Genomic DNA, 25,528 nt, shown 5'->3' on the forward strand with positions numbered 1-25,528 from the left:
ATCAATATTTATCAGAGATGCATATTGAACTACTGTGACCTATAGTTTTCTTAATGTGTCTTTGTCTAGTTTTGATATCAGAGTAATACTGCCCTTGTAGATGAGTTTAAAAGTATTCACCCTTCCGGGGCTGGGCACGGTGGCTCATGACTGTAATCCCAGCACTCTGGGAGGCTGAGGCGGGCTGATCACGAGGTCAGGAGATCGAGACCATCCTGGCTAACACAGTGAAACCCCGTCTCTACTAACAATAAAAAAAAATTAGCTGGGCGTGGTGGCGGGTGCCTGTAGTCCCAGCTACTCAGGAGGCTGAGGCAGGAGAATGGTGTGAACCCAGGAGGCGGAGCTTGCAGTGAGCCGAGATCATGCCGCTGCACTCCAGCCTGGGTGACAGAGCGAGACTCCATCTCAAAAAAAAAAAAAAAAAAATGTATTCACCCTTCCTCTACTATCAGAATAATTTGAGTAGGATTGGTATTAGTTTTTCTTTAAATGCTTGGTAGAATTCAGCAGTGAAGCCATTGGGTTCCAGGCTTTTCTTTCCTGGGAGATTTTTTATTATGGCTTTAATCTCATTACTTGTTATGGGTCTATTCAGGTTTTGGATTTCTTCCTGGTTTAAACTTGGTAGGTTGTAAATATCTAGGAATTTGTCCATTTCTTCTAGATTTTCCAATTTATTGGCTTACAGTTACTCACAGAAGCCACTAGTGATCCTTTGAATTTCTGCTTTATCAGTTGTAATGTCTCCTTCTTCATTTCTGATTTTATTCATTTGGATCTTCTCTCTCTTTTTTTTTTACTTAGTCTAGCTAAAGGTTTGTGAATTTTGTTTAACTTTACAAAAAATAACATTGTTTTACTGATCTTTTCTGTTGTTTTTATTTCAATTTCATTTATTTATGCCCTGATTTTTATTTATTTTTTCTTCTAATACTTTTGGTTTTTTAAAATTTTATTATTATTATACTTTAATTGGTTCTTGCTTGTTTCATTTTGTAGGATGCATCATTATATTATTTATTTGGACTTTTTTCTCTTTTTTTGATGTAGGCACTTCTAGATATAAACTTTTCTCTTAGTGCTGCCTTTGCTGTATTTCATAGGTTTTGGTGTGTTGCATTTTAATTATCATTTGTTTCAAGATATTTTTAATTTTTTTCTTAATTTTTTTATTGACACACTGGTCATTTCACATTATTTGTTTAATTTCTATGTATTTGTATAGTTTCCAAAATTTATCTTAATTACTACTTTTATTCCATTGTGATCAGAGATGATACTTCATATTATTTTATTTGTTTTTTCAGTTTTAAGACTTGTTTTGTTAACTAACATGTGCAGTATCCTTGAGAATGATTCATGTGCTGAGCAAAAGAGTGTGTATTGCAGCTCTGGAACAAAATGTTCTGTAAATATCTATTAGATCTATGTTGTCTATAGTGAAGATTAAGTCTGATGTTTCTTTGTTGGTTTTTAGTCTGGAAGACCTGTCCAATCCTGAAAGTGGTATGTTGAAGTCTCCAGCTATTGTGGTATTGGGGACTATCTCTCTCTTTAGCTCTAATAATATTTCCTTCGTATATCTGTGTGCTCCAGTGCATATATATTTAAAATAGTTATATCCTCTTGCTGAATTAACTCCTTTGTCATTATATAGCGATGTTCTTTGTCTCTTATATTTTTTGTCTTAAAATGTATTTTGTCTTATATTAGTGACTCCTATTCTTTTTTGGTTTCCATTGACAGTGAAGATCTCTTTCCATCCCTTTATTTCATGTCTATTTGTGTTTTTATAGGTGAAGTATGTTTCCTGTTGGCAATAGATCAATGAGTCTTGTTTTATCATTCATTCAGCTAGTCTATGTGTTTTCTTTGGAGTGTTTATTCCATTTACATATTATGTTATTCTTGATAAGTAAGAAACTAACCTACTCCTGCCATTTTGCTATTTGTTTTCTGGTTGTTTTGTGGTCTTCTCTTCCTTCTTTGTTTCCTTCCTGTCTTCCCCTGGTGAAGAGGATTTTCTCTGGTGATATGATTTAGTCTCTTGCTTTTTATTTTTTGTGTATTCATTATATATGTTTGGTTTGAGGTTACCATGAGGCTTGCAAATACTGTATTATAACCCATTATTTTAACCTGATAACAACAGTATTTGCACAAACAAGCAAAAAGAAAACCAACAAAAACTTGCCTTAATTTCATTCCCCCAATTTTTAAATTTTTTGTTGTTTGTATTTACATCTTATTGTACTATGTCTTGAAAATTTGCTGTAGTTTTTATTTTTGATTGGTTCATCATTTAGTCTTTCTATTTATGATGAGAAGTTTACACACTAGTTACAGTGTTATAATATTGTGTGTTTTTCTGTGTACTTACTATTACCACTAAGTTTTGTTCCTTCAAGTGATTATTTATTGCTCATTAATGTTATTTTCTTACAGACTGAAGTATTCACTTTAGCATTTCTTGTAGGACAGGTCTGGTATCAATTAAACCCCATAGCTTTTGTTTGTCTGGAAAAGTCTTTATTTCTCTTTCATGTTTTAAAGATATTTTCACTGGATATACTATTCTAGGGTAAAAAATTGTGTTCCTTTAACACTTTAAAAATGTCATGTCACTCTCTCCTGGTCTGTAATCTGTCAACTAAAAAGTCTGATACCAGACGTATTGCAGCTCCATTGTATATTATTAGTTTCTTTTCTCTTGCTGCTTCTAGGATCCTTTCCTTATTTTTGACCTTTAGTAGTTTGATTATTAAATGCCTCAAAGAAGTCTTCCTTGGGTTAAATCTTCTTAGTGTTCTATAACCTTCTTGTACTGGGTGATTGATATCTTTCTCTAGGTGCGGACAGTTCTCTGTTATCCTTTTGAATAAACTTGCTACCCCCATCTCTCCACCTCTCCTTTAAGGCCAATAACCCTTAAACTTGCCATTGTGAGGCTATTTTTTATATGCTACAGGCATGCTTCATTCTTTTATATATTTTTTCTTTTATCTCTTTTGATTTTGTATTTTTAAATAGGCTATCTTCAAGCTCACTAATTCTTTCTTCTGCTTGATCCATTCTGCTATTAATGGACCCCAATACATCCTTTAGTGTGCCAAATGCATTTTTTCAGCTCCAGAATTTTTGCTTGATTCTTTTTGTTTCAACATCTTTGTTAAATTTACCTGATATAATTAAATTTCTTGCCTATGTTATCTTGAATTTCTTTAAGTTTCCTCAACACAGCTATTTTGAGTTCTCTGTAAGGTCATATATCTCTCTTTCTCAAGGACTGGTTCCTAGTTCCTTATTTCATTCATTTGGTGACATCATGTTTTGCTGGATGGTGTTCCTGCTAGTAGGTTATTTTTGGTATCTCGGCATTGAAGATTTAGGTATTTATTGTAATCTTCACAATCTGGGCTTATTTGTGGTTATCCTTCTTGAGAAGACTATTCAGATCTTTAAAACGACTTGGGTTCTGTGATGTAAGCTGTTTCTGCTTCAGGGGGGCATCCAAAGATCAGTAATACTGTGGTTCTTGCACATTCATAGAGGTTCCATCTTGACGGTCTTGGACAAGATCTGGGAGAATTCTCTGGATTATCAGGTAGAGACTCTTGTTCTCTTCTCTTACTTTCTCCTAAGCATACAGTCTCTCTGTCTGTTCTGAGCCACCTAAAGCTGGAGGTAGAGTGACAGAGGCACCCTTGTGGTCACCACCACTAGGACTGCACTGGGTTAGACCTGAAGCAAGGGCCGTGCTGGGACCCACCCAAGGCCTGCTGTAACCTCTCCCTGGCTACTGCCTATGTTTTCTCAAGGTCCTGGGGCTCTACAATCAGCCGGTGGCAATGCCTGTCATGCCTATGTCCTTCTCTTCAGGGCAGCAATGTCTCCCAGGCTTCAGATAGGTCCAGAAGCACTGTCTGGGTGTCAGGGACTGGAGTAAAAAATCTCAGAAGTCTATCTGGTATTCTATTATATTGCAGCTGAATTGGCACTCAAACCACAAGATGCAGTCCTTCTCATGCTTCCCTCCTCTTTCCAAAGGCAGAGGAACCTCACCCCATAGCCACTGCCATCCCTGGCCATGAAGAACACTGCCAGACTACCATTGATGTATCCTTAAGGCACCTGGTCTCTGAAGTCCGCTTATGGTGAATGCTGCCTGTCCTTGGACTCACACTTCAGGGCAGTGGGCTCCCCTCCAGAACAGGGCAGGTCCAGAAATGCTATCTAAAAGACAAGTCCTGAGGTCAAGGACCCCAAGAGCCAGCTTTGTTCTCTACCACCCTGTAGTGGTGTTGGTACCTACAGTGCAAAACAAAGCCTCTTACTTTTCCTTCTGCTTTTTTCAAGCAGGAGGAGTTTTGCCCCATAGTCACCACAGCTGGTAATGTACTGAATCTCACTTGAAGCCAGCAAGTCTGAGAGGCTCACCAAGGTTCTTGATGTAGTACCTGGGTATCACTGCTGGTTTTTCAGGGCCCAAGAGCTCTTCAGTTAGCAGGTGATGAATGTTAGCAGGACTGGGTCTTTTACTTCAAGGCAGTGGCTTCTTTTCTGGCCCAGGGTGTGTCTAGAACTGTCATCTGGGAGCTAGGCCCTGGAACAAGGGCCTCATGATTCTGATCAGTGCCCCATCCTGCTGCGGCTGAGCTGGTATCCAAGACACAAGACAAAGTCTTCCTCACTCTTCTCTCTCCTCTCTTCAAGCAGAAGAAAGGGGACTCTTGGAGCCATGTGCTGTGCAGCCTGGGGCTATGGGAGGTATAATGCCAGCACTCCCTTGGTTTCTCCAGCTGGTGTCTCAATATGTCACATGTCTCCCCAGTCCATTGTCTCAGGGCTTAGTTCAGCACTAGGACTTGCCTAAGAGTTGCAGTCCATATGGCCTATGCTGCCTCTCAAATTTACTTAGCGACCAAAAGCACTTTGGCCCTCGGTGGCAAGTTTTGTGGGCACTGAAGTTAGGACCACTGAAATTGGTGATTACCCTGTATCTAGGGCTGATTTAAATGCTCCCTCTATGGGTGGGCATCAGCTGAGTTTGGTGTCTTTTTTGTTTCTGCCCTAACAGAACAGTACTGAGTTCAATGCCTCACAATTGCTGTGTTCTGCCTTTCCCAGCATCCAGAAATGTTCTCAGCACCGTAGTGCTGCTGCTGGGGTTGGGGGAGGATTTTGGTGATGCAGGACTGTTTTTTCCATCTTTTCAGTGCCTCTTTCAGAGATATGAAGTTAAAATCAGGTACTGTGAATGCTCACCTGATTTTTTGTTTTTTATGAAGGTTTTTTTTTCTGTGTAGATAGTTGATAAATTGGTGTCCTTGCAAAGGTGACAACATACGGAGCTTTCTATTCTGCTATCTTGCTCTGCCTCCAATATATCCAATTTTATTTTTTTTCTTTCCTCTATGGAAAATTGTTATTCTTTTTCTTGCAAAATTTCTGTAAGTCTTCCAGCACTATGTTGAATAGAAGTGGTGAGAGTTGGCACCCTTATCTTGCTTCAATTTTCAGAAGAAAGACTTTCAATTTTTTACTCAAGTGTAATATTAGCTGTGGGCTTCTCATATATGGCCTTATTATGGAAGGAATGACACCATAGTAGCAAAAAGCACATCTTGTGCTCGTATCTTAGTTTCTAGTATCATTCTCCAATAAAAGGACACAGGGATCCTTGGAGAAATGGTTGATTATAAGGGTTGGGCCAGGGAAAATATAAGATGTTCTTGGAGCATCTTATATTGACAAAAACTAATAAATTGCTGAAAATAAAGGAGGAAAGGAAGGAATTAAGGCAAAAAGAAAATGCCAGAATAGAGTATGTTAAAGTTATAAGGTACCAATTTAAAGAGTTCTTAATTGTCAAGCCTGGAGCAATTTATGCAATATAATAGATAACGATAGTATTAGATTTTAATCCAAAGAACAATATAAATATCTCTGAGTTCATACTGAAATAAATAATGTATTCAATAAATAAATACATGGCCATTCAAGGAAAATCTTTATTAAGGAGCTCCAAATAATTAATGTAGAATGAATGAGGAGAATAGAAAAATCACCATTAGATCACTGCAACAATAAATTCTGTGGGCAAGTTCCATAAGTAAATTATAAAATTAGTGGAAGAAACTTTAAGGAGAAACAAGATGTTTGCAGAGCCTCCAAGTATTTTCTCTAAAATATTACCAGAAATTACTGGATAATATTAATGTATATCTGTAAAATGTTTTACAATTCTTCATGCAGTTGATATTGCTTCGCTTCCTTTGAGGTAGAGATAGACATCATGACTCAATTCAAATGAACAGGTTATACAAAAAGAAAAATGGTAACTTTAAAATAGACAAACTTGGCAAACCTACCTTAAACAATGGTCAAATTTAACACCTCAAATTACAAGCCATGTTGCTATAATGTAACTCCCTGACACTAGGCACTTAGAAGCATACATCACTTCTGTGGCATTCTTTCTAATAATACATAACACCAGTCTAATCATGAGGAACCATCAGAAGAACTCAAATTATGGGGCATTCTATAAATATGTGATCAGAACTATTCAAGAATATTAAAAACATGGAAAATGAGATTGAGAAACTATCACAGTCAAGAGGAGACCAAACACGCACAATTATTAAATGCAATGTGGTATCCTGAATTGAATCATGGAAAATAAAAAACACTATTTAAAAACCTGATGAAATCTACTTCAGTCTGTAGTTTAGTTAGATATATTGTACAGATGTTAATTTCTTAGTTTTGGCAAATGTACCATGGCTAAATAAGGTGTTAACGTTAGGAGAAGCTGGGTGAAGTGTATACAGGAACTCTGTGCTATCCTTAAAACTCTTCTTTAAATCTAAAATTATGTCAAAATAGTATTTATTTATTTATTTTTGAGACAGGGTCTCACTCTGTCATCTAGGCTGGGGAATAGTGGCACAATCTAGCTTACTGCAGACCCAACCTCCTGGGCCAAAGCAATCCTCTCCCTTCAGCTTCCCGAGTAGCTAGAACTATAGGCACACATCACCACAGCCAGCCAATTTTTAATTTTTGTAGAAATAGCGCCTCACTATATTGACCAGGCTTGTCTCAAACTCCTGAGCTCAAGTGATTCACCCACTTCTACCTCTCAGAGTGCTGACATTGAGCCATTGCACCTAGCCTCAAAAACAAAACAAAACAAAACTTTTTTAAAAATTAAGGTCTATTGCTTGAGTTTTGTGAACAAAGTCAAGGACAGTAGGCATGAGGAGGGCATCAGATTAAAAATAAATGCCAAAGGTAGAATTGGAAATGGTCAATTAGATTGGAAATGAGATGGTATAGAGCTAAACATATGGAATAGTTAAAGATGACTCCAAGGTTTCTGAATTGGGTAGATGAGTTTGCCATTGACTACAAAAGTGAACATGAGTGGAGATGCCATTTGCTTTTGGGTGATACTAAGTTAAATTATACTCCGGCTAATTCTTGAAGTCTTTGATGCGTTCAAGTGGGAAAGACCACTAAACAATATATGAAGCTGGAGCTAAGTGAGGTTTGGACGGGTAAAAAACATTTGTAAATTTTCTGTGTAGAGTTCTATAGACAAAACATTGGAAGTAGGTGAGATTACTTACTGTGTTTTGGTAACACATTTCTTGAAGCATAGAACATACGCCTTATATTATGCATTTCTCTGAAAATCTCTGTAGAAAAATAATCAAGTTAATTTTCATACCAAAATTAAAAATTATGAATGACATGCATTTCTAGTTTGTGACCAATTTTTCCTTTGTTGATTTGGAGGATTTATGAGTAAGTAATTGAAAGTCACAAATTTTTAGATTGTTATTTTTTTTCATAGTGAATTACTTTCTCTAGCTATAAGAAACAACTCTTGAACTGTCATTATCATTTATCTACTGGAGATAAATTTTAGAATGCAATCCAGTAATATTTCCAAGACCATAAATTTGAAACTCACACTGGAGTCAGGTTGGGAAAAAATAAACAAAGTCAATTTGCTGCAAAAGTTTTTTTATTGGTATGTGTTTTTTAAAAATGTAAACTTTTAAGAGCATTTAGATTAGATCGTTTTGGAGAATGAAAGCTATTTGAAAATTATTGATTTCAATAAAGGTGTATTTCCTTAAAAACATTAAATGGTAGAAATTCACATAGAATAGACTTGAGGTGACTTTTAAATTCTCTGGAAGTACATGCAGTAATTTCCTCAAAATCATTCAGAGCTGTCAAAACTTCATGGTTCTCTACAGTCTTATGTCCCTTTTAGAAAGCCCACATTTACATTTTATACCTGAGCCATTATCATCGGCATTTTATTTTAAGTGATAATGTCAATAATTTGATTTAGCAAGTCTAGTTTGCTTTATTATTTGAAAAGTGTCCTGCAGATTACCCAGTAAAGAAATGAAAAGAGCTAGAGAAGCTATATGCTCAGTTCCTTGATAAAATGTGAATAGACATTCTAAATTGGAAACTTTCATTTTGTTGTCTGTGCATAGTGAAGATTTTATATGTAATTGTAACTGCTCATTACAGGTTTTTTTCTTAATAAAATTAGCTCATTCGCTCTCTATATTAGTGAAATAAGGAACATTGCTTTGTGTTTTAAGAATCTGCATTTTATTCTTCACGTTCTTAAATCAATTTTTTTTCTGAATCTTTCAAAATATCTTCAAAATGACTTAAATGCCTTTAAACAATTGGAATCTACAAATAACTTAGGTCTTTTCTTTTGTAGTGTGGTTTGACATGGTCACCATTACTCTTAATTTCTAAGGAAGAATAGATAATAAAATGTCCATGTGCTGAAGAAAAAGGTAACCTCTTTCAACATTAATACTTGCATTTAAATACTTGCAAAATCCATTCATTTATTGAGAGAACATTTATTAAGCTTGTGTCAGGTATTATGTTAGGCCATGGGGATACAAAGATGAATAAAACCACTTCCTCCCCTCAAAGAATTCTCATGATGGCAGAAGTGGGGCATATGCAAACAAGTAGTCAAACAAGCAATTCCAAACCTATAAGAGCTATGATAGATGAACATTCAGAGTGCTTTAAAACCACTGAGAAAGGAACAATCTCTCTCCTTTCCATAGAGTAGACATATGAGCTGAGACTTGACAGATAATTAGGAGTTCACTGGTAGGCATGGGACACTGTAGAAAGAACTCTGGAAAAGACATTCCAGTTAGAGAAAATGTAGAGACAGGGGCAATAAAAACACATGGAAAGGAGATTAAAATCGCTAACGCTTAGGTTTTCATCATCAGTATTCCCCTCAGAATTACTATTGTGATCATAAAATATTATTACTATTAGAAGTAGTAATAGTAGTAGCAAGGCTTACATTTATTCAGCATCTGCTATGTACAAAGCATTCTTTTTTTTTTTTTTTTGACAGAGTCTTGCTCTGTCGTCAGGAGGCTGGAGTGCAGTGGAGCAATCTCGGCTCACTGCAACCTTCGCCTCCCGGGTTCAAGCGATTCCCCTACCTCAGGCTCCTGAGTAGCTGGGACTACAGGCATGTGTCACCATGCCCAGCAAGTTTTTGTATTTTTTAGTAGAGATGGGGTTTCACCATGTCAGCCAGGATGGTCTCCATCTCCCGACCTCGTGATCCACCTGCTTCAGCCTCCCAAAGTGCTGGGATTACAGGTGTGAGCCACTGCACCTGGCCTACAAAGCATTCTTCTAAGCACCTTTACTTATATATTTAAACACTCGCAATGACTCTTTTAGACAGATTCTAAAGTTTGTCAAATTTCATACATGAAGAAATTGATGCATCCAGATATAAGAAACAAAATGAAAGGCATTTAGCTAGTAAATGGCAGGATTTACAGGCAGTTTGCATTTGAGCCATGCTATCAACTACTTAGCTATGCTTACATTATACAATATGACAAATATGACATGGAGAAAGATAAAAACAAAGTATGGTAATAACTCACTGCTACTCATTTTTACTAACCTGCAAAATATGTCTTTCCATGAACTAACAAGATTGTAAATTCATCAAGTCAAGGAGCAATATATAATTTCAGTATGTTTCCCATTCTTTGGACATGCAAAGAAATACTATATACAATGGCACTCTGTTCAGGGAGTCTATAGGTCTATACTCTAGTTGAGGAAACAAAATAATTTGAAAAATTAAATGTTGAACTCTATTTACTGGCCATGAATGAATATTCTAGAAGATAAAAGAAAGGAAGCATCAGGAGGTACAATAATAGCCAAGTCAGTTTTCCTGATGAATGGGGTAGGATTGTAGAAAGACATGAGAATAAGTAAAATAAGGCATTCTAATGAGGAAAGACACAAAAGCAGACACCAGGATGCCATATGTGAGAGACAGAGGGGAGCTTGGTCTGCTGAAATATGTACTGTAAGAAAGTTCAAGACTAAGCATAAGTAGAAAGAGCTTAGGTTTTTAAGGGTCTTGATACCTTTGGGCATGGTACAGCAAACAATGTAAGAGTTGTTGTGATTGTGCAAGTAATTACCATGATGAAACAGGATTTTTCTTTTTCTGAAAAATATGATGTGTGCTTATTTGGAATAGGGAAAAAAACTAGAGTCAGGAAGACTTGAGAGTATATTTGAGACATTTCTTGAGTAACATCCTATTATGCTCATCCTTGGATCACCTAAATCAGAGCACACAGATGATCACTAATATGCAGATTCAAGTTGCCTAAATTGACTGAGTCTGAATCCTTTGAGTGAGGTCCAGGCATCAAATTTTTAACAAGTATCTCGGGTAATTCTGACATGGCAGCCAGTTATTCTAGTATATTTTCACAATGCTGTTTTGGAATTTCTTATAAAATCAGCTCACAGACATTTTAAAACATAACCTTGCTGACTATTAATTATCACTCAGAGAATAGAAAGAGGGAGAGCAGATAGCAAATCAAGGACATTACCTCTGTTTCACATTACATTTAAGTGGCAAGTGCTTTTTGCGTCATTGATGTATTCCCTGCATATTGAGCTGAATTTGCCTTTTTATTTATAGTAGTTTCATTCTTCTTTTATTATATCCCTTTTGACTCGGTTCATTTAGATTTTCTCCAAAGCAAGTGTTTTGTTTTGCTTTAATTAAAACCATTAATTATCAACTGAATTTGGCACTTCCAAACACTGTATGTGAAAAGAAAAGTAATCAAAAGTCCATTACTGACGTTTTGAATAGTTAGTGCAGTTCTACTGAGAAATGCCTTTTATTGACCAATGGGTATTCTGAACCCTGCCTTTACAAATATGTCAATGACCAGTTCCCAGATTAAACACACAGTGAATATTGAACAAAGTACAAAACTGAGTAACCAAAATTAGCTAATAATGGTATAATAATTATATAATTGCATGCATTAATATGTCAATCTGGAAAACATGCTTTGCAAATCTACTCTCTGTTACATTACAGGTAAGTGCCATGATATTAGTTTTGTAAGGTGAATCGTAGTCATTTGCATCCTAAAGGTCTTTTTTTTTGAAATTGTATTATATTACATTTATTGTGTTATAACCAGTAAATTAAAAACTTATTTGGACAACACTCTATCGGGAAAAAAGATTTTCTGCATGTTAAATGTAAATCTGGATTTATGATTAATCTTCTAATTCACCATGTGTAATAATTATTTAAATATGTTGACAAATAAAAATAAAAATAGATTTACTAGGACTATATGCAAAGTATATATTACATCAATGATTAAACTCCCCACTATTTGTATTGAGCAGCATTTATTTCTCACATAACTCCATGTAGTAGGTACAAGAAATATTATTTTTACCATTTGACCCTTGAGAAAACAGCCAAAAAAAGGCAATTTGCCTGAAGTTTCAGAACAAGTTAAGGAAAAGCTGGAATTCAAACCTATGTTTCTTGACACAGTACAATATTTTTGAAACTACCCTTGCTACTTTCAGTAAATTAGAGTATTTTATAGTAGTTTAAAGTTTTACTGAGTAGGAAGTTGAGTCACTGGGTGATGGACAAAGTGAATATAAACATAGACAAAGTTAATACTTCACACTATAACCAGAAACCTCACATATTATGTCCCCCAAACACACATTTTTTTCCTTTTCTTTTTTCCTTTTTTTCTAAGACAAGGTCTTACTCTGTTTTAGAAGCTGGAGTGCAGTTGTATGATCACAGCTCACTGGTGCCTCAACCTCCCTGGGCTCAGGTGATCTTTCTGCCTCAGCCTCCCAAGTAGCTGGGACTACAGGCATGTGCTATCACACCTGGCTAATTTTTGTATTGTTTGTAGAGATGGGGTTTCACCATGTTGCCCAGGCTGGTCTTGAACTCCTGGGCTCAAGTATGCCTCAGCCTCCCACAGTGCTGGGATTACAAGTGCGAGCCACCACACCTGGCTCCAAACACACAATTTAATTAAATGATACCATCAGTCTAAGTACATGCCCACATGACATATTTTATGCAATTTAAAAAATACTTGACTATTTTCTTACTATGTGCCAGGTACTGTGTAAAGAACTGGCAAAAAAGAAGTGGTTAAAATGCAGCCTTTGCCCTTAAGAAGTTCACAGCAGGATGGTCAGACATTCAAATAAATAGTCATGATACACTACAGTAGAGGCAATGACAGGAACCAGTATGAAAAAGAGACAGAAGGGAGGAGAGAGTAATGAACACTGTTGAAATTAGAAAAGCCTCTGGAGACATAATAATTTCTGTGATAAATATTGATGAATAAGAGAATCAAAATAAAAAAAAAATTGGCTATGTGAAATAATTTTGGTTTGCAAATAATTTTCACAAAAAATCCTGAATAAATAAAATGAAAATAAACAGAATCATATACAATAATCACACTTTCTCACCTGTATTTATTCTACTATAGCTAACAGCTAAGTTACCTTAGTTGTGATATAGGCAACGCTCATTTTGGAAACAATAGTGGAGAGCCCATTGGCTAATTTTGAGCTTGGGCCTAAGATCACTTGCCCTTAGGTAATTCTTCTACTCAGGATTCTATCTCATTGGCCTTGGAAATGATTACAGGGATTGCAGAGAACTCTCATCTACACTGAATGTTCTGCATAAAGTCGGATATTTTATTTCTCTTATCAGCATTCCAGGCACAAACAAACAGGACAATGGATGGCAAATATGGGTTATGTATTCAAATATTAACACAGAGAAAATCTGATGTTCTGATTGTTTTGAAAATTTGGTAGATTAAAAATAATGGGTGTATATTCTCTGAAGCTAACAAACAGTTGGATGGATCATAATTGCTCACTGAGAGATTATATACTTTCCACCTGACTGTGTCATACATTTTGATTCCCAGCTTGGTCCTTGCAGGCATTGGGTTTCTATATTAAATACAAAAGCTTTCTCTTTATTGAAACACCTCTCATGCTTATTAAGTCTCAAATTTCACCAAATTGTAAATACCTTACTACTTGTGGCATGGCCAATTATGTGCATTTCTACTCTGCCCCAATAGTGATTTAGAAACTCATAGCTCCCCAGAGCCAAGGTCTAAATATTTGCACCACATCTGTTTGTGTTCCATAGACGACTTGAAGGCTAATGTCACTTCCAAGACTATTCCCAGGCTCCTGGGAATCTAAGTGTTTCTAGCATTCTCTCCAGAAGGCAAAAACACTGAAAACCAGGTTATTTATATACTATGGCTAAAGGCCACAGTGTTTTATCAGCAATCTTTTTGTTACTTTTATAAAAACAATTTCTGCTTTTTTGTGGCTCGCACAGAGCTTGAGAAAATAGAAATTTATTTTTGATTTGGAGTGAGTTTGTAGAGAAAGAAAGAAAGAAAAACTGTTATAAGAAGGATAACATATCTGTGGCATCAAAAATACTGACAAAAGTGAACTTTGAACTAAAGTCTGTAAGAGTTTTTAAAAGAAAAACTTTAGCCAAATTAAATTAAAAGGGTTTCATGGAGCAAAGAATGATTCATGAGTCAAGCAGTCTGCCGAGCCAGAGCAGGCTCAGAGACACCAGTGTAGCCATGTGGTGGAAGAAGATTTAGGACAGGAAAAGGAAAGTGACATACAGAGAGCAAAAGCAAGGTACAGAATGACCAGATTGGTTACAGCTCAGTATTCACCTTATTTGAACAGGGTTTAAACAGTTGACCACCTTTGATTAACCAAAACTTGATTGGCACAAGAGTAGGCCACAGTGTGTTTACAACTCTATTTAGGTTATAGTTCATGATGAACAGAGAAACCTTTTAGGTTGAACTTAAAATATGTAAGAAGGTATCTTCAGGCTAAACTTGATTTAACAATCCCCCTTCTTGGTTATCCTAGCAATTTTGAAAGATTGACCAAAATTTTATTCATTGATGTCACTATCACCATCATAAATGTAATTATTTGGTCTTTAAACTTACTGGGAAATAGCAGAACAGTAGGATTTGTAAGGTGAGAAGAAGAACTTCATGTTATTTTATGTAAGGGTTAGAGTAGAGGGTACCCCCTTATGCTGGAATGTCCTGTTGATAGGAGAAAAAACAAAACCTGGTCTGTTCTAGGATCTATATGTTTCCTTAAAGTCCTAGCTTGATTATGTCACATTCAGCACAAGTTACTGCATTTTGGTTTGGTCTGGTCTATTGCGGCCTAGTGCATTAGCTCAGTCCAAAACAATAGTTTACCATAATTTGTTTAAAAACTCCCCTCTTTTGGCCACGTTCTCACTTAGGTGAGAGTGTGACCAAAACTTAGGGCCTTAGTGCCACTCTCAGTTACCATCATTTTTTGTTTCCTGTCTCAGCACATCATTTACAGGGTATGGTGCACTCATGATCACACATTTCTTTCAGCTCTTGTCATTCCAGTTGAAGAGAGACAATTTGACATTCTAGAGATGGCTTCATGAAAACACTTAAAACTTTGAGAGAATACCATGCACCAGAGAGACTACTATTATGCTTATCAGGAGAACGATACCAAGAGTTTGGAGTATGCTCCTTACCCATGATCCCCATAAATCAAGCCAACTGAAATCAAATAAAGAGTGGGCTAGATAAAGAGTTTACTTGCTTTAACTAAGTATTCTCTTTGTTAATTTCCTGCAACTGAATCTCTATAATGTCCAGTATGATGTGTTATTATATGGGCAACAAGAAGTGGCAGAAGCTGCACAGATACTTCTCTGTTTAGCCAGTAAGTAATCTAGAGCAATTCTATTATTTAGCATAACTTTCACAAGAGAATTTAAAGTGTGTTGTGTAACCACAGTCTTTACAGTAGAATTTGCTATAGAGCTGATCATGAGAAAGACATTTTTAATCATTTGCCTTATTTACTTCAAACCATGGAAGAAAAGGATCATACAAATGATGCCTTTCTAGAAAAGTGAAAAACTCATGGCAATGTTCTTTTTAACCCATGACATAGGTTAAGAGTAGCAGGCCAATGTTCTCTTTCTGACTGATTATGAGGCAACATAGGTACCATTACGATTTCTCATCTTCATCTATCAAAGCATAAGATTATGCACATATAAGTCTGGCTGCAAAAGTTTTCACAAATAAAAGTTTACCCCATGAGTGCACACAACAGACTCTCATTTTACTTCTATTATGCACAGAGGCATAAGTGATGCAAAAAACTGGAAAGATAAGAGTCACATAATAGTACAGAAGTCTTGATCCATGATCTTAGCAAAAAGCTGTGCACATCAAGGATGTAATCTTTTTCTGGGGAGGAACTTCCCTGGTTGTCTTTACCTTAAGGTTTGCAATGAGTGTGCAGTTCCTAGAGTGCAGAGGGAACCTTCTGAGTTGTGAGATTATGAACCCAAGGTTCAAGATTCTGAAATTTTTCTGCAGTGTGAATGGCAAGGATAGTCTTTCTCTGATGTTCTCAGAAGATCCAGTCTTTGGGTTCTAGATTGTGAACCACTTAATTGTCCTCAGTCGGTAAATCATGAAAAGCTCTCTTTACCTGATGAAAATACACTGTGGCATAACGAGCTACTGTTATAACATCAAGCCTTTTGCATGGGAAAGCTTTTATACAATCAAAAAATACGCATTTAAATGACAATTGAATGAAATCCCTCTGTAAATGTTTAAATGATCCATCAAATAGCAGAATGTACCTGAAGTTTTGATTGTTTTTTCAGGAATGTGGGTTTGAGAAATGAAACATTGGTCATAAACTATTTTAGCAATTATATATATTTCAAATCATTGCCTCATTTATTCCAAATCATGAATATATATGTGTGTATATGTGTATATATATGTGTATATACACGTACACACGTGTGTATATGCGCATATACACGTGTGTGTATGCACATATCCACATATACACACATGTATTTATATGTACATATATTTATATATATATAAAAAACATTTGGATTATTTTATATTTTTCACAGTAAGTCATAGAATGCAGAACTCTTAATAACAAAATCTTTAAGGACTCAGGAAGGACAAGGTAGACATCCTAGTTCTCCAAGTGTCCATGCATAACACTGGACTTATGTCCTCTTGAATGCCAGTTGTCTCTCCAATTTAGATGTATAGCACTGATAATTGAAGGGTTATCACAGGTAATTTGACTTAGATCATGCAGCTCATTCAAATTGCATATCCAAACAATTTCAGTCCTGGCTGATTTAGCATGAAAATCTGGAAAAGTATTTTCTTAGTACTTAATTAATTTTTGTTCTGCTTGGGCTAGCAGTTTTATAAACCAGTCTATTTATTAAAGTTCTGGGAATCCTTACCCAGTCCAAATGATATGATTCTAAAGTTATCAGAACGCTTTATTCAAGAGTGCTTCCGAGGGTTCTTTTCATCCTTTCATGAACGTCCCTAAAGACATGATTTTACCCAACTTTTACATTCATCTTGTTTTATCTATTTTTTCTCCTTCAATATGAAATCTTTATGTAACTTCAACCTAGAAAAAAATATATTTAACATACATTTTTATGCCTTTATAACTTGCCTCATCAGAAGCATATTTTGCTTTTGCTTAAAAACTCTGTATACAGAATTGCTTCTCCCATATCTAGTGTTTTTTTTTAACTTTTAGTAACCCTAATTTCTAGTGAAAACCCTAGAAAGTAATTTTGAACTCTTTTATATCAGTATTTGTAAATAAATATAATTTTATAATTTTTGGAAGGACAGTTTTTCAATTATTATTTATTAACAGATTTACATATATTTAGCTTTTCTTTACCTTATAAAACTATCATGTCAAGGTATATAGTCTTAAACCCATGTTTAATAATTAATATTTTGGTATTTTTACTTACAGATGACTCAGACATTTTATGATTATTCATTACTTAATTTAACTTAATATCTCTAAAATTTAAAATTTCTGAAAAGAATTTTGAAACTATGACACAGGTAGCCTCCCTAATGTCCTCCTCAAGTTATACTAGGTCCCAAGTAGCCATGGAGCCGAGGAGGACTATGAAAGTTAGGGCCTTTCTGAGTTTGTCAGGACAGAAGACAGAGCTATGAAGACTATCCCTGGAGGTTGCAACCCCTAATAAAATAGCCAGGAGGAAAAACAGAGAAAGCAGAGGAAGAAGGGGTCATATTGGGCTTGATTCTGGCTTGTAGCTGCTGTTCTAGGCACTAAAAACATGTCGCCAGACCTCATCATGGCCACCTATTAAGACCCCTGAATCCAAAGACTCTTAACCAAAGACATAATCTCACAGTCAAATAAAGCAACTGTCTAATAATACTTAATGGATAACTTTGAAGCCATTTCTATTTTACAAACAATTTAAGAACTAGCTTTATTTACCAAATATCAAACACACAGAAGCAAATCTTATCTCATAAATAATTTTTAATTGTCGGCTTTTAAATACTTTTCCCCATTTGGTCTACCAGTCTTCCAATTACCTGTTTCATTGTTCTGAGCAATTGTTAACTAAGCAACAGATTTGCAATGCTAAAGGGACAACTCTTAGGTGGAAAGGAATTATATTTCATAAGCAGAGAGCTAAAATTTTGGGCCTAAATATTGTTTCATCCTTTGCTCAAACCAAAGAAAAACAATTCTTAAATAAAAGCTCACTTAAGACAAGATGGCCAGAAAAGCACCTTAAACAAAGATATGACTTACTATATAAATTTAAAATAATGGTAAGAATTTTACTATATATAGGCAGACATCCTTAAAAATGGAAATTTCCATTATAGATATAAATTTCTTTTACAAAAGAGTTTAAAGATAGCCAATTAAATTCTAGAAAGGTGTATTTTAGTTCAATAGGGTGTTCTTTTTAACTTAGTGCTTCTTAGCTAAAATTACTGAATTCAGGGAAATGGGTGGAGTCCAATAAGGGACAGCGCCAAGAAAGCGTTTTGTATGCCTGGAGTCAGCATGAACATATCTGAAAAAGAAGCAAGCCTTTTTTATCCGAGGTCCTACCTTTTATAAACACCTTATCTAGCATAGCTTCCTTTCCACCTTCAAAGCTGGGTAATAACTAAGCCAAAAAGGTTAGCCAATTCAATTTTTCTTATCAATTAGTCACTTAAGCTTTTTATTTGCCTTTCATGAAGACTTTAAATAGAAATATTAGAATATTTTAGAAGCTACTGAATATCAATAGGCATTCCTAGATAAGACTAATTTGGGAGCCCTAATTTTCAAATTCACTTTTTAAGTGCAATGTTGTACATCTGGAGTGTCCCACTGTAACTTATATCTTTAGTGAGATTTCACCATTTCTGTAAGACTGCTCCTTCTGTGGCCTAATACTTAGGCATGTATCACCTGGAAGGGAGGGACTAAGTGGCTAAGTTGGCTGGACTTCCTGGGTCAATAGAGACTTCCCTAAGGGGACTTTCCCCTAAGCCAAAATTAGTCATAGCTACAAGCTAAGGGATTGAAACTTCAACCAATCAAAGGGGACTTTCCCCTAAGCCAAAATGAGTCACAGCTGCAAGCTAAGGGATTAAAACTTCAACCAATCATATAGGGAGTTTAAGGTCTAACTGCAGCCTGATTTTTTATCCAATCAGGCCCACCAACCCACAAGCAGATAGAAAATAAGCTAATTCTATAGAACAGAAAAAGGGGAGGGGTCATAAGGAGATATAAGCATAAGACACCCAAGCCGGAAACGGCAACCCTTCTGGGTCCCCTTCCACCAAGTGGAAGCTTTACTCTCACTTTCGATTTTGCTTTACTTTCACTTTCGCTTTAATAAATCTTGGTGCCGCACACTCTTTGGGTCCGTGCATTTCTCTAATCAAGCTGTAACACTTGCCGCTGCGGTCCACAGCTTCATTCCTTCAAGCCTGTGAGACCACGAACCCTTCAGCTGAGAAAAACCTTTGATAGGAAGAAGACTTCTCGTCTCTTCAGTTCTTCAGAAATTAAGGATCCAGTTTCTCCTCAAATATTGGCTTTGGCTCTCAGGATCCCTTGGTCAACTTAACCATTATTTTTTTTTCCCTATCTAAGTGTACAAGAAAAAGAAAACAGAGAAGGTAGTACATGAAAATCCCTGAGAATTTTCAAAAGCCGAATTTTATACCCCCTGAAGTATTGCCATTTACTACTGGTTTCTTTCTGACCTGGTCAGGTGTAAGAAACCTCTAACTGCATGTAAGCCAGTTAATTATTGGATCCAATTCAATCCTGGACTCAGTCCAGTTTCTGTTATGACTTCCAGACGCAGTGTGGATCAGAAATTTGCTCAAAGAAACTCGGGGAGTGCAAAACACATATCTATGGAGCTTCAGAATCTGAGAGAGAACTTACCACATTCCCCATTTGCTCTGAGAGACCAATGGACACTATGGGCCCAGTGTGTACCTTGCTTGGTCACTCAGCACACATGGGGGCTGTTAGAAGCTCTACTTTGTATCCCACTTCTGATATCATTTGTTGAAAGAAAAACTTTAGCTGACTTAAATTTAAGAGTTTAGTTGAGCAAAGAAAAATCTGTAGATTTGGGAGACTCCTAAGCCACAGTAGTCTCAGAGTCTCCAGCACAGCCATGTGGTGAAAGAAGATTTATGAACAGAAAAATGAAAGTGATGTACAGAAAACAAGTGAGGTACAGAAACAGCCAGCTTGGTTAAGCTTAGCATTTGTAATATTTGAACACTGTTTGAAAAATTGGCTACCTTTGACTGCCCAAAAGTCAGTGATTGGCACAAGAGTAGGCTACAGTCTGTTTACAACTCTGTTTAGGTTTGTGAACCCTGAATATCTGAAACAGGTCTCAGTAAATTTAGAAATTTTATTTTGCCAAAGTTAAGGATGTGTGCGCATGACATAGCCTCAAGAGATCCTGATGACATGTGCCCAGGGTGGTCCCAGCACAGCTTGGTTTTATACATTTTAGGGAGACATGAGACATCGATCAACATATGTAAGATAACCATTGGTTCAGTCTGGAAAGGGGAGAGAACTCGAAGCAAAGGTAGGACAACTCAAAATGAGGAGGGTCTTCCAGGTCAAAGTCAGATAAGAGACAAATGGTTGCATTCTTTTGAATTTCTGATTAGCCTTTCCAAAGGAGGCAATCAGATATGCACTTATCTCAGTGGGTAGAGGGATGACTGAATAGAATGAATGAAAGGCAGGTTTGCCCTAAGCAGTTCCCAGCTTGACTTTTCCCTTTAGCTTAGTGATTTTGGAGCCCCAAGATGTATTTTCCTTTTATAGGTTACAGTTCACAATGTACAGAGAAACCATTAGTCTAAACTTAAAATATGCAAGGAGGCAGATTTAGGCTAAACTTGATTTAGTAGAGTAATGTTATGAAAATGTAATACATCTTCTTATTACTGAAAGGACATCTGGCAAAGCCATAAATAAAAAACAGCCTTTGGATATAGCCACTTTTTATTTCCTTGTTGAACTTGTAAACCAAAAATAAAATTCTAATGCCTCTCAACCATCTGCACAGACCCTTCTTTTCAGTCAAGTGGCATTTCAGAGTTAACCTAAAAACCTGGTTCAGGCCATGACTGGAAGTGAGTGTTGGACATGCCTCATTATGCCCTCCACCCTTTTGGAATTCAGGAAAAGTCAACCAGCATTTAACGTCAACACAGACTTTAAGCCTGATTTAAAAAAAAAACAAAAAGCAACAACAACAACAAAAACACATTGATAGTCTGTTCTCTCTGAAGCCTGCTACCTGGAGGCTTCATCTGCATGATAAAACTTTGGTCTCCACAACCTTTCTATCAAAAGCAAGGCATTACTTTCTACTGATAACTCTTTTAACCAATTGCAAGTTCAAAAAATTTTAAATCTGCTTATAACCTGGAAGCCTACCCATCTGCTTAAAGTTATCCTGCCTTTCTGGGCCAAACCAATTTGTATCCTAAATGTATTTGCTTGATGTCTCATATCTCTCTATGGGTGACTATTGTTTAAGCTATTATTACCTTCTTGCTTAGCAGTTTATTTGCTTCACCAAGCTGCTGGTTGCAAAGCTAGCTAGGTGCATGGAATTTCCCATGAAAGGATGCAAATCTTTCTTTATTCCCATGCTTTGAAGAGGGGATAGCAACCCGGCAGGCCCCTAAGAGGGACTCCTATTCCATTTCATTTGCAATATAGCTCTCGCTGTAAGAAAAATGTGTCAAACCTCCTTCAGCAATTCACATTTTGATTCACCAACAGTAGCCAAACTAATGGATGTGCAAATATGCTCTAATAGAGCTTAGTAAGATTGATAGTAATAATAATAAAAGCTAACATTTAGTACATGTTTGCTAAAGGCAAAGCATTGTGCTAAATGCTTAACATGATTTTTCTAATTTAATTCTTACAACAACCCCACAGAGTATATATCATTATTATCCCAATGTTACCAATGAGAGAACTGAGGCACAGAGGTGACGGCAATTTCCTAGGGTAACACAACTGAGTGGTTGAGTAAGGATGTTAATCAGGCAGTCTGATTTCACAATTGTCAGTCTTCGAAAATTTTATCCTGCTTGCCACAACAGATTGATCTATGGGACTACTTTTTACCTCACCTATCCCTTAAGATGTCATCACTTTATAAAATAGCTTGATTTTTCCTTTCATGGACCCTCAAGTAATGCAGCGTTGTTTGTATGGTAGCTCTCTATAGAGGGGCATATGTCTCTTTAAGAGGTCAACATGAAGCAGAATGATATTATGTAAATCTGCCTCATGTAAGTGGCAGAAAAGGAGGATTTAAAGTACTTACTCATACTATAAGATACAGTAGCTAGTTGGTACCTCACTTGAGTTTACCTATTTTTAACCTACTCTGTCTTCACCACTTTTATCAGAAATAAGTGGCTTCTCTTGACATTCAGTTTTCTATCCATAAATAAAGATTATATTTGTTTCCTAGCTAATAATTTTTTGTGACAATTATGGATATCTATCTATATTTATCTATCTAGTCATACATCTCTTATCTATGGGGATGCATTCTGAGAAATGCAACATTAGGCAATTTTATCGTTGTGTAAACATAGAGTATATTTATACAACCTAGATAGTATAGCCTACTACATAGTATACTATTTATAGCACAAATAGGCTATATGCTATAGCCTATTTCTCCTAGGCTACAAACCTGTACATAATGTTACTGTACTGAACACTGTAGGCACTGTACTACAATGGTAAGTATTTGTGTATTCTGAACATAACTAAATGTAGAAAAGGTACAGAAAAAATATGGTATAAAAGATTAATAAACTGATACATCTTTATAAGGCATTTAGCTAGGAATAAAACTTTCAGGACAGGAAACTGCTGTGGGTAAGTCAGTGAATGAGTTGTGAGTAAATGTGAAGGCCTAGAACATGACCATACTGTAGATAGTTAAAGCTATACTAACTTTGTAAAAATTTCTTTTTTTAATAATCAATTAATTTTACCTTACTCTAAATTTTTTATTTTATAAACTTTCAATTCTTTTTAACTTTTTGAATCTTTTATAATAACAATTTAAAATACAAGCACAGTGTACAGCTGTACAAAAATATTTTCTTTTTAATGTCCTTATTCTATAAAATCTAAGACACAAAGACACACATTATCCTAGGGCTACACAAGGTCAGGATCATCAATATCACTATCTTCTACCTTCATATCTTGCCTCACTGGAAGGTCTTCAGAGGCGACAACATGCACGGAGCTGTCATCTCCCATGATAACAGTGCCTTCTTCTGGAATACCTAATGAAGAACCTGCCTGACGCTGTTTCATAGTTAACCTTTTAAATAAGTAGAAAGAGTACACTCTAAAATAACAATAAAGACTATGGTGTAGTAAATACATAAACCAAAAATATAGTGGTTTATTATCATTATCAAGTATTATGCACCATACATAATTGTATGTGCTATACTTTTATACTACTGGCTGCGCAGTCAGTCTTTTTACACCAGCATGACCACAAACATTGCACTAAATGGCTAAGATATCACTAGACAATAGAAATTTTTCAGCTCCATTATACTCTAATGGACCATTATTGTATATATGATCTGTCATTGACAGAAATATCATTATGTGTTACATGATTGTATATCTACATACATATTTTATATATATATATATGTATGTGTCTGGATAGATGAATAAATAGATAGATAAAGGCTGATATATAAAGAGTGAAAAACTAGCTGTTGTTCATGAGTGATCAAACTAGCAATAAAAGAATTTCAATCTCAGTTACACAGTCATTTTACGTTATATTAAGTGATAGAGTCTGCTTCCATTAAGACTTTTAATGCCCTCAACTAAGTAACATTGTTTTAACTTTTTCATTTCCATTTCCAAAAGGTATACAGTTGATGTTCATATCATAGTTCACATTAAGGATTCATCTGAAATCATAATGGACTTGTAAACTGAGTCTTAATTATGCTTTTTTTTATTTACAATTGAGTCTTAACCTTCATTATAGTAAATATTTTATTTATATGTTTGTCTTTTTGTGTATTTTTGTATCCATATTTGTTTACATCATTGTTGAATTCTAGCACACTGATATGGTTTGGCTGTGTCCCCATCCAAATCTCATCTTGAATTGTAACTCCCACAATTTCCATGTGTCATGGGAGAAACCCAGTGGGAGGTAACTGAATCATGGGGGCGAGTTTTTTCCATACTGTTCTTGTGATAGTGAATAAGTCTCATAAGGTCTGATGGCTTTAAAAACAAGAGTTTGCCTACACAACCTCTCTCTTTGCTTGCTGTCATCCAGCAGCAATGTAAGATGTGACTTGCTCCTTCTTGCCTTTTGTCATGATTGTGAGGGCCCCCCAAGCCATGTGGAACTGTAAGTTCATTAAACCTTTTTTTTTTTTTTTTGTAAATTGCCTACTTTCTGGTATGTCTTTATCAGCAGCATGAAAATAGACTGAAACTACAGCAATTTTTAGTATGCCTTCAATTTGAAAAATGATAAAAGGCAATATTGCCAAGGAGTCCTTTAAAATGCACTGCAAATCTAGGCAATACCATCCAGGACATAGGCATGGGCAAAGATTTTATGATGAAATTGCCAAAAGCAATTGCAATAAAAGTAAAAATTGACAAATTGTATCTAGTTAAACTAAAGAGCTTTTGCACAGCAAAAGAAACTATCATCAGAGCAAACAGGCAACCTACAGAATGGGAGAAAATTTTTGCAGTCTACCCATCTGACAAAGGTCTAATATCCAGAATTTACAAGAAACTTAAATTCACAAGAAAAAAAACAACCTCATCAAAAAGTGGGCAAAGGACATGAACAGACACTTCTCAAAATAAGACATTTATGCGGCCAACAAACATATGAAAAAAAGTTCAACATTACTGATCATTAGAGAAATGCAAATCAAAACCATAATGAGATACCATCTCATCTGTCAGAATGGCAATCATTAAAAAGTCAAGAAAAAACAGATGCTGGTGAGGCTGTAGAAAAATAGGAACACTTTTATACTGTTGGTAGGAATGTAAAATAGTTCAACAATTGTGAAAGACAGTTTGGTGATTCCTCAGGGATCTAGAACCAGAAATACCATTTGACCCAGCAATCCCATTACTGGGTATATACCCAAAAGAAAATACATCATTCTATTATAAAGATACCTGCACATGTATTTTTATTGCAGCACTATTCACAATAGCAAAGACACGAAACCAATCCAAATGCCCATCAGTAATAGACTGGATAAAGAAAATGTGATTCATATACACCATGGAATACTATGCAGCTATAAAAAGGAATAAGATTATGTCTTCTACAGGGACATGAATGAAGCTGGAAGCCATCATTCTCAGTAAGCTAACACAGGAACAGAAACCCAAACACTGCATGTTCTCACTCATAAGTGGCAGGTGAAAAATGAGAACACATGGACACACGGAGGGGTACAACACACACTGGGGCCTGTTGGTGGGGGCGAGGGGAGGGAGACCATCAGGAAAAATAGCTAATGCATGGGAGGCCCAGTACGTAGGTGCAGCAAACCAC

The sequence above is a fragment of the Pongo pygmaeus genome, chromosome X (assembly GCF_028885625.2).
Source record: "Pongo pygmaeus isolate AG05252 chromosome X, NHGRI_mPonPyg2-v2.0_pri, whole genome shotgun sequence".
In the NCBI taxonomy this organism is placed as follows: Eukaryota; Metazoa; Chordata; class Mammalia; order Primates; family Hominidae; genus Pongo; species Pongo pygmaeus.